Source organism: Sardina pilchardus, chromosome 8 (genome assembly GCF_963854185.1).
Source record: "Sardina pilchardus chromosome 8, fSarPil1.1, whole genome shotgun sequence".
Classification (NCBI taxonomy): Eukaryota; Metazoa; Chordata; class Actinopteri; order Clupeiformes; family Clupeidae; genus Sardina; species Sardina pilchardus.
This window is the reverse complement of record NC_085001.1, coordinates 16,511,455-16,522,198: the sequence shown is the minus strand read 5'-3', so window position 1 is coordinate 16,522,198 and position 10,744 is coordinate 16,511,455.

The window sequence follows — 10,744 nt, the reverse complement described above, 5'->3', positions numbered from 1 at the left end:
CTTGCCACAGAGAGAGAGAGAGAGAGAGAGGGAGCGTGTGTGTGCGTGTGTGTGTGAGTGTGTGTGTGTGCGTGCGTTACGGAGGAGCCGAAGCAAGGACGCTTAGAGGTGAAGGAAGCCCTGAAGAAACGCAGTCCCATCCACCAGGTCTGCTCCCCAAGGTCCGCTGCTCCACTTTCCCAATCTGCTGGGAGCAGGCAGCCCAGCTTCGCTCGCTCAGCCCTACTTCCACAAGCAGCCCCGCACGGCCCCATCCCCACAGAGATCGCCTCGCAGCAGCCACCGCCGCAATCTCCCCGTCACACACACACACGCACGCACGCCCCTGCTACTGCCATCAGCCGCTACTAACTGGCCGGGAAGGATAGGAGAAGAGTGTTCGGAGGTGGGTGTGAGGGAGGGAGGGAGGGAGGGAGGGAGGGGGGTGCTGACTGATGAGATTGATGAGTTGTGACCTCGTGTGAAGCGGCCACCTGTGCTGTGTGCTGCCCACACTTCCACTTCCGCATCCACTTGACCCCACATGGCCATTGACATTCGGACTCTCTCAGCAATACTGTGTTAGCATTCTGACTGGACACTGAATGTTTTGGGGGCGAGGACGGTCAGTGCATGTCTGAAATAGCAAACATTCCTGCCGCTCTACGGTAGAGGCAATCCAAGACCATCCCCCACCCCGTCCATTCCACGCCAGCACAAATATCGCGAGGTCCCCTGTGCTTTCATATCATTTGTTTTATAGGTTCACCTCAAAACCCAGCATTTATTTAAAACATGACGACGGACACTCTTTGAATATGTTCGGACTGTGCAACAGACGGACAGGACTGTGATCCCTGACTTAAGGATCTCAAATACCGAAAGTGTGTGATCTGGATGGAATTTCTCTCAATCACTTATGTGTTCAAAAGACATTTCTGAACAAAATTTATAAATAGAGATTAGCTATTTATTTTGAGCCTTATTTATTATATGGTGTCATGTGAAGTGTGATCACTTTTTTGCCTTTTTCGGGCTCTTTGTATGAAAATAATGGAAATGACCTTTATCCGAAAGCTGGCATATTGGTATATATTTTATATAGGTAAGTCCCTGTTTATATATCTGTAAGTTCTTGCATATGTCATGCTTACTTTTCTCAATGTTAACAGGACTTGCCTATGACTGAAACTTTTAAAAGGGATTGAATAAGTAATATGTGAATAAAATTTAAATAGAATTTATCACCCTCATCATTTTCCTCCTTAAAGCAGTTTTAACTGATAACTGATGATTTTCACTGTGTGATTCACTTTATTAAAGACCTGTGCAAAAACGGATATCTTCTCTGCTGTTCCCCCCTCTCTGCTTTTTGCACTTCATTGGAGCGTATACATTTTGGCCTAGACTATTAATTAAGACTAATCCGATCCCAGTGAGACCCACAGACTTGTCTTATTAAAAACAGCCCGAGTCTCAATTAACTGTGCTCTTGTGGAACCCGATGATGTATAGGCTTCCGTCCCGAATGAACTTCCTGATCTATACCCTTGGCCTGTGGGGTGCCAGGATGCTAAGTGGACGTTTGAAATGGCTGCGTCTTGTGCGCCAAAACAAGATAGGAAAGATGGGCCGTGTTCGTGTCTGTGGCCCGCTCTGTTCTTCGCCCATTCATTATTGATGAGACACGAGCCCTGCGCCTAGTTCAGATGGTACCAGTGGCTCCCCCGGCCGCTACAGACTAAAAACCCACACACACACACACACACACACAGCCACCGTCGAGGCTATATATTTCCTCTTTGATATGTGATTTATTGAAGTAAGAATGCACTTGGATCCATGCAGTATGGCCGCTCTTTATGTGTGCTTGACACTTTCAAACAACATTTGAAGAGAGCCTTGCTCCATCGCCAGCCAGGCATTGCATCATGTTTTTTTCGTGTGTGAGCTGTGGCGACATTCCTTCAGCGAGTCTCCCTTCTCCACCCCTAGTGATCTGGGGCCCCTTCTCTCCGTGGCCCAATTCAGCTACCATGGTTTCACTCGCCTCAGATCTCGGCTCCTCTTAACTCATCCTTTTAATGCGTTTCTGTTTTTTTTTCTTCTTCTGACAGAACAGAGGCCAGGGCTAAACGGGCCGAGAATTATATATAAATATAAAAGGACACGGCGACGCATCGGCAGACCGGCATGAAAGGAGTCCAGTAATGAAGGCAGGTGTTTACTTTGAGGAGGGAAGACTTTTTTAAGTATTTGCTGTCGATGTGTGACTCACTCTGTCTGTCTGTGAAATTGGAACACTTTGTGTGTGACTCCTTCATGAAAATGCTTGGAAACCCTTTGTGTCTGCTTACGTTGCTGCTGGGGGAAAAAATCTTACATATCCTAACACCACCCCCAATTCCCATCTTCAGGAGTTGGAATTTTCATTAGATTTTCTTTTGAGCTGCTCTTTTTTTAGTTACGAAGCCGGTCATCCCGTCTCCATCTCCTCCCCGAGATGAATAGATTCAGCACAGTCGGATGGCACGGCAAACAGAGCAAACACAAACAGCAAGTCGGCTCGCTTTGAAAGGAAAGATGATACCATGTCTTTGAGCCACCAAGGGGGGTTTTGCTGTGTTTTATAATGTAATTTTCAAAGAGGATATTTGTTTTACTCAACAACTACTGAACGCCTGGTTACATGCAGTCATTGTCGAACTCCAGGATACTTAAGAGAGTATCCGTACGTTTCAACCTTGTTTTTTGGTAGGTGAGGGACACATCTCTTGATATTATTATCACCAGCGCGTTCCCATTCAGTGGGACACTCAGCTCCCGTTCTTTATCTAGAGTGGTACAGCATGCGGGGAAGGGGACAGCACATCCCCTGTGTAAATCACCACAGTAGCGTCCAGAGAGTTACTATACGGCACGTCCACAGGTGAGGCAGGGAGCTGTGGCTGAGAGTTTGTGCGGAGACGTGGCATGCTGTGCCGGTGACCCTCAGGTGCCGAGGAGAGGTCAGCCCGGGGCCAGACGCCACATTCCCCCCGGTCCCCCGCGGAGCTGCCAGCCTCCCGTTAGAGCTGGCAGGATTGACCTTTCACCCCACCGCAGATGAAGAGACAGGTCAGCACATGTAGGCGTGTCCATTCCCCACACAGAATTACAGTCCAAGGGAGAGAGATAGGACAGTTGTGGTGAGCTCATACATCATACCCTCCACGTTCTGACCTGTGATGTGTTCCAGGTCCTGGCGAACCCTGGCTCTGATCATCAAGTGGAAGAGGCTGATCAGAGACCAGATAAAGCCCCCTACAGAGTGTAGAAATCAGACCTGCCAATCATCGTTACAGCATGATGTCTTTCTTAACATGGACACATTATCTTCCATGTTAAATCAAATGGATGTGTTCCAGCAGAATAGAGGCAGCAAGACGAGACGACGGCGTGAGAGGCAGAGAAGCGAGAAGAGAAGCACCTTATCCATCAACCAACATCAGACTGATGCATCTCCCTCTCCCTGTCTCTCCCCCCTCTGAGGCAATATCCCAGGGAGACGAGGCTTAGGGGCCCCGGCGGCTCCCCTGCAGTAATATCCTTATCTCTCCAACCCACCATCCAAACAACCCCTGCGCAATCGCAAAAACAAAGGACGGCGAGCCGTAATGGCAAATAAATTCTGTTATTATTCCCCCGTGCGGCAAGTGGGAGTGAATCCGCCATTACGGAGAGAGAATCCCTCTGAGAAAGCAATGATGTTCATGAGCGGGATGTACGGCGTGGGATCACTTGATGGCGTGTTCCGTAAATTGGATATGAAATCCGCAGCTACGAGGAATAATCGAGATGGTGAGACGATGCCCCTGGTGCAAGATCATCGTGTGCGTGTGCGTGTGTGTGTGTGTTTGTGTGAGAGAGAGAGAGAGAGAGAGAAAGTGTGTGTGTGTGTGAGAGAGAGAGAGGGAGAGACAGCAGTTGGGATGCTGTACTTTCCTTGATTATCATTCAGACTCTCAGGCAAGTGCAAGGCCTCTCACCCTTCAGCATAAATTATACAGCCCCAGGAACTTGCCAGGTTGAAGGGCCTCCTTATAGATCCTGGGCGTTTGATTCCGCTGTTTGATCGTCACAAGAGCATGCCAGATTGATCGTTTCGGAAGCTTAACACAAACACACTTGGGCACAGTTATGTTGGGAAACATCGATACCGGCTTTGCTGCGCCGCGCCAGCAACATTCACCCGGCTTCCTCCAGCAGACCATGGGGGTGTCCTTCCACCGCGCTCCTGTCTGGAAGTGTTAGACTCCTCACACATCACAAATTCATGAAAAAAAAAAAAATAGTTGGATTGCCTGAAGCAGCTGAGGAAACAATGAGGTATAAACATTCTGAACACCTGCAACAGTTTTATTACCTTTCACAAAAAAACTGTGTAGCCTTCAGGCACTATTTTCTGTTTCCGAAATAGGGTTTATCTGATAAAGGCAGCGCGAGGTGCTCCTCCTCGCTATCGTCGCCACCGCGCCTCGACGTCTGCCACCTCCCCGCTGTCTGTCTCTGTCCATTCCCTCTCTCATCCATCCATCCGGGCGAGAGCTATCGAGGCGCCCAGAGAGGCTTCCGGGAGCCGCCACCGGCTCGCTTGTTTCTACGCCGTCCCTAGTGCAAGGTACACCTATAGTCCCTCTTCCCCCTACAGAAATATATTGACACCTTTGTGGCTTGGGCCAGGGAGCAGACGGCGCCTCCGAGTGCCGTAAAAGTCCTGCTGCATACATGAAAATGGGCAAGGGCGAAAGAGAGAGGACAGGGGAGTGGAGGAGGGGAAGGATGAGTGGATGGAGGGAAGGGGGCGGAGGGGTGGACGGAGGACGGGTGTGTGTGTGTGGGGGGGGGGGTGTTTATTTTTTGCCGGCTTTATGGCACCTGAGTGCCGTCGCCGCCAAGAGCCAGTCATGCATCTCGATGATAATGATGACCCACCGTCAGCGTGATTGCATTAAATCTGCGAGGCTATGCAGGCGCCGGGTGAGGTGTTGACACATGGCGCACACCCCTCGCCGCCTACCTACCTGCCTCAATTAAGTCCCCGCTGCTGTTCATTTCTGGTAAGTTGCTTGTGTGACCTGCCCCCTCCCTCACCAAACACACACACACACATGCACACACACATGCGCACACACACAAACACACACATGCACACACACTCTTTAGCTTTTCTTCCAGCTCGAACTCCTCTATTAACCTCTGCTAACAAAAATCTAGCTCTCTCCTTGTGGCCGAGGTGACAGGCTAAAAGCCTACTGAAGGCTGGGATGTTGAGGGGTTATTGAATGTAGTCTATTCCTCACACATTGAACCTTTCTCCCTCTCTCTCTCTCTCTCTCCCTCTCCCTCTCTCTCTCTCTCTGTGCCTGTTTCTTTCTTTCCTTCATCTTTCTCACTCTCTTTCTCTCTCTCTGTCTCCCCTTGGTCATTTTTCTGTCCTTATCATCTGCTTCTCGGCATTGAACATTTAAATCTTCTCAGGCCTAGGCAGCCTCCCTTTCTGCCCCTCCTCACTTTCTCTCTGTTTTCAGGGTCAGTCAGCCAGAAAACCAATTAGACTCCCCTCACCTGAAAGAGCCTGAAAGGGTTAGGCTGGTGGAGATATGGCAACACAAGTTATTCTTTCGATAATCTCTCAAGTCTCTTCTGTGCTGCTGCTGCTGCACCGAGGCTCACCTTCCTCATTCTTTTTCTCCTTCTTCTATTTCCCCCTCTCCACCACCGAATCAATAGAAAGGCGCTTCCAAAATTAAGCACCCAAAAACTCGCACACTGAGGGATAGACGCTCGGTACACAATGCGCTCGGGCTTATCAGAAAAACAGTGCGATTCGGAGACAAATAAATATACGACCCAGTTTCTCCAACCACTCTTGTCACCCCGCACGGAGTGAGAGAAGGGGGGGAGTGCTTGACTGAAGGGAGCAGAATGGCGGAGCACAATGCCGAAGCACATTTAGAAAACAGCTAAGCAAAACAGCCAGGCAGCGCGGCCTCTGGGTTTAAGTAGGATTGATGGATTTACATGTATGCTGGAATTGTCCATTATTTCAGTAATGAAATCGAAATGGATCCATTCAGATGGACTGATTTTTTTTTCTTTTCTTTTTTACTCAGAAAAATGACTATACTAACCCTGCAATTTGTGTCTTCTTTTCTCATTTCACTTCTCAGTCCCACATTCTCTGAAAGTGGTTCTTTCTTGCTACTCTGTAAACACAGTCGGCTGTGATGGAGATAGAACTCCATGTCTAAGCTCCGCATCGGACACTGTCTTGTTCAAATGTGAGAAGACCCCTCCATTCTCCCCCTCTCCTCCCTCATTTCGTACCCACCCTATATTGAAAAAAACACACTAGTCAGCTTGACCCGTCTATATCTGCCAAACCATGACTGCAGGCTCCACTAAAAAAGTAAAGTCACCCCCACACAAGGTGATCCATTAATCATGCAAAGCAAATTTCAACATGAAGGGCATTTTTCCAGGAAGTAAAACACAGCAGTTGGCCCCACTGTCATCCGCTAGCCAGGGATCCCCGAGGGTGGTCTTGCACTGATGTCAAACAGCAACCAGTTTGTGTGCCACAGGAACTCCGTGTCCTTGACTGTAACACTGCAAAGAAACTTAATCACAGGGAGTGATTTAAACCCGCAGGAAAAAAAAAACCCATCCCAATGAATAAACAAGCAAACATGGTTACTCACGAATGAGCATTCAATATTGATGATATCCCACTAAAAACCTTTCTCTACTCCCTCTCTATTTCTCTCCTTCACACACACACAAACATGTACGCTCATACACACGTATACACACACACACACACACACACACACACAAACACACTCAAAAATAACACATCACCCTAGCAGTCGGCTAAATCACGCCATTAATATTTAAATCACAGCCCATTGTTTACCGTCTCCCAGGCACCTCACGGAGGAGCAGGATCCGCCCCCTGGCACCCTCGACTCCGAGCACTCCGTCAGTCGGCGCTCCGGCTGTCCTGCTATGCCTCCAACGTGCCAGGGTGGAGCACCGATAGAGGCACGGCGGCACCTGTCAGATCTTGACGGAAGTGGGCTTGCCCCCCTCTCCACCTCCCCCCGCCCCCCCAGTTCAGTTCAGTCCAGTCGCCATCTACACCCTCATGCCCACTCCACCCGGGCTGCCACCACCACCGGGCGGGGATCAGAGCTGGACACTGGGGTGTCTGCGAAGACAGTGGCCTGATTGATTTAAGTGCCTCATTCTCTGACGTCCCGCTTACAGGAAACTGTAAATAAGCCGCAGCTCATCTTTATTCAGCTGGTCCTGCGGGCTTATTGACCCAGACACTGATGCACAAAAACCACCAACTGAGCACCGCACCCCCCCTCCCCCCACACACACACTTCATGGATATGGTTTTCTTTTTTAAGCACCACCCAATAGTATGATGCTGAGTGCCTGGATAGACTGGTGTCATTTTCTAAGGGCCTCTGATAACTGCCTTTGTCCCTCGAGATCCCAGGCATTTAGAAAGAAGCATTAATTCATGGTGGTGAGCCAGAATAAAGCTGTAGCATGAACTTAAAGAGTGTTGACTGTGCATATATCTCCTCCAGCTTTCAGCCATGTTATATAAGTCACCTTATATAAGAATAGAGGCATCTGGATTAGTATAATATATGTCATGTTACCATAATGTGTGTACTGAAACAAAAGAGTTAAGCAGATCAAATAGAAGGGGGACCTCTGCTGTTTGCATAGAGGAACTTCAATGAGGCTCTGCATCCCTCCTTATGTAAAAGCCAGCAGCTTTGATCACAGGCACCATTTGCTCAATATGCAGGCCGTTTGTGGGATAAAGAGGCGTCTGCTTTTCCCCTTCATTCCACCCGCTCACCTTGTCTGGGACTATTATCCGCCAGGGTGGTATGAGAACTCTGGGCCACTCCATTGTGGCAAGTGCAACACCACCAGGACTGTCTGAACAGTCAGTGACTATAAAGGCCCCCCCCCCCCTTTTTTTTTCTTCTACTGACCGAAGGAAAGTGGTCAACAGCTGCTGCTTTCTCCTGTGGGAGTGTTCTGGGGAGGTCTTGGAATCGCAGAGCACTGATGCGTATTTCAGCACCAGTCCTGACTGGACAGCTCCCCAATCCTTAGGAAGAGGCTGCAGCCCTGTTTCCTTATAGATTCCAGCCTGTTCTCATTACTGTATCTGTCTCTCATCACCCCCCCTACAAGCCATTCGTCTCCTTGCTTGACCAGAGTGCTGCCTTTGGTCAGAGCGAGGGTTTCTGGTTGAGGATGCACTCATAGTCTTTGACTATGGGAAGAGCTTGGCCACGAGCCAAATTGATTCAGAAACTTAATAATAGACCTTTACTTCTGCCGGCAACATGAAGAGGCCAATATACCATAAATATATAATAAATGCTAGCTCACATTTCAGACTCTTTATCATGCACTATACATAATGTGAAGTTCTGTACTCTGTAGTAAAGTCTAAAATCCAATTGGCTCCTACACAATGGGCAGTTTTTCAATGTGCAGTATGCTGTTGTTTTAGACGTGGTATCATATTCAATCAGATTGATACGTTTTAATCATCCTAAAGTCAACATCTTATGTCACAGCTTGTGAGATCCTGTATAATTACTTGAAGCAGAGAAACACAGATTTATTATAGATAATATGTTTTATACATATTATAGATTAAACCAAATTCAATTAATTATAACAATCACACAGTGAAGCTGAATAGTCAAAAAATAGCATGGGGCATGTAGTAGTTCCCATTTGTAGCAAGACGTTCTGTGAATACTGACATGCATTGGCTTTTTTCACATGTTAAGTCTTCATAGTAAGGCATAGGGTGCACTGTATGTTCATGACAGTGGAACCAATACAAGTCATACAGCTAAACTCATAGGAGTCTGCAGGTGCAAGCATTACACATTGCAAGCCTCTGGATAACATGATTGCCTGATTTATACCCACGGCAAAAGGAGTGCCTCATAGGACCTTAGCGATGCAATTCTATGACATAATCAGAGCCTATGCTATCAGATATGTTGGGGTGTGAGGGGTATGCACAGGTGTTTATTTCTGTGAAGAAGCATCGGTTAGCAGCAGCTGAATAATGGGTTTAGGTTTGCGTTTATTATTTTGAGCACTGCTATTGTCTCAGTTCAGTAAATGTATCTCAGTCATTTGGAAAATGATAATGACTGAATGACCCACTCTGCCCCCCCCCCCCCACACACACACACACACTCAAAACACTGGATTACAGAAAATGGAAAATGCTTCCTCCTGATGTCAAGCATATGGTGCCTACCTGTGGATGTCAGGAGAGCTTTTGTTCTGAAATGGATCCAGCTTTTATTTGAAATCCACCCACCTGTCTTTTGTAAACCTGAGTGACTCATAATCCCCCGAATGCCCTTCTCTGTAGTTTGCCATTACAAAGCAGAGCAAGAGAGTCTTTGTTTGTGCTAATATTAAAACCCTTAAATCACTCAACGCAGACCAGGGTTGGATAATGGCTTGGATTCAAGACGTGAGCAATGCTAGCGTTTGAGTTTGAGGCCTCGCAAAATGTGAAGCAACAAAAAAAAAACAACAAAAAAAAAAAAGGAAGAAAGAGAATGCCAAGAAGGCGTAACTTTTTTGAGGGTGCCATCTCTTTATTCCTGACCACGGTTCAGCTTTATTGTGCTGACTTGTGGTAACGGCACTGAATGTTGCTGCTTCCTGAGGAGAGTGTTTCCTGGCCTTAGCAAAGTGGCAAATCTCCAGCAGCGATGTGTCCTTGAGGTGTGACTGCATGCATACTAACTAGCTCTCAAACGCACACCTGAGCAGCACTCGGGACTTAGAGAGAGAGAGAGAGAGAGAGAGAGAGAGAGAGAGAGAGAGAGAGAGAGGCAGACTTTAAGAGCGTCCCCCCATAAACTGCCCATAAACATTTACACATCTTCACATCAAAAAGAAAAAAAAAATGTCATTCCTAGGCTCTGGGCACGAGTTTGAGAATCTGATTAGAATCGGATCAACAGAATGCCCTACTGCATAGGCGGGGCAAACAACATCCTGTTTTCATGAGATGGTATCTCAGACAGCAGGGTGTTTGACAATGATGCCCTGCGTCCCATTATAACCTACATGTGTGACAGTAACAGTAAAAAGGAACCTATTTTCATTGGCTACATGGTGTGTACTGTACATGAATGGGTTGTGTGTGTGCGTGTGTGTGTGCGTGTGTGTGTGTGTGTGTGTGTGTGTGTGTGTGGGGGGGGGTCATCTCTTCCTCACTGGTCTATAAAAGCATGCTGAGAAACTGAAGTGACCTCTGCAAAGTTCATCCCGTACGCCATTAATATGCGGCACATCTACGTTTTCTTACATGCCTTATCCAATCATTGCAGTTAATGGAGCATCACTGGCTCGCCGGGAGTTTTCTCAATATGGGCCCATAGCAGCAAATGTTCCCTCTGCTCCCCAGAGGTCTTTGCTTTCACTGGGGCGCTCTAAAAAACATCTTTACCTATCTACACAGTATCAGGTATAGCCATCAACAACTGTGCCTCCATGCACAACATTTGCAATGCAGTATGCAGAATCCTTATGCAATCTAATGTGTTTGTCTTTTGCTTCCTCTACCAGACAATAAGGAATATTACAGTGAAAACAGTAACAATGAAAGAAATTGGGCTTTTGCTCAATTCTTGCTCAA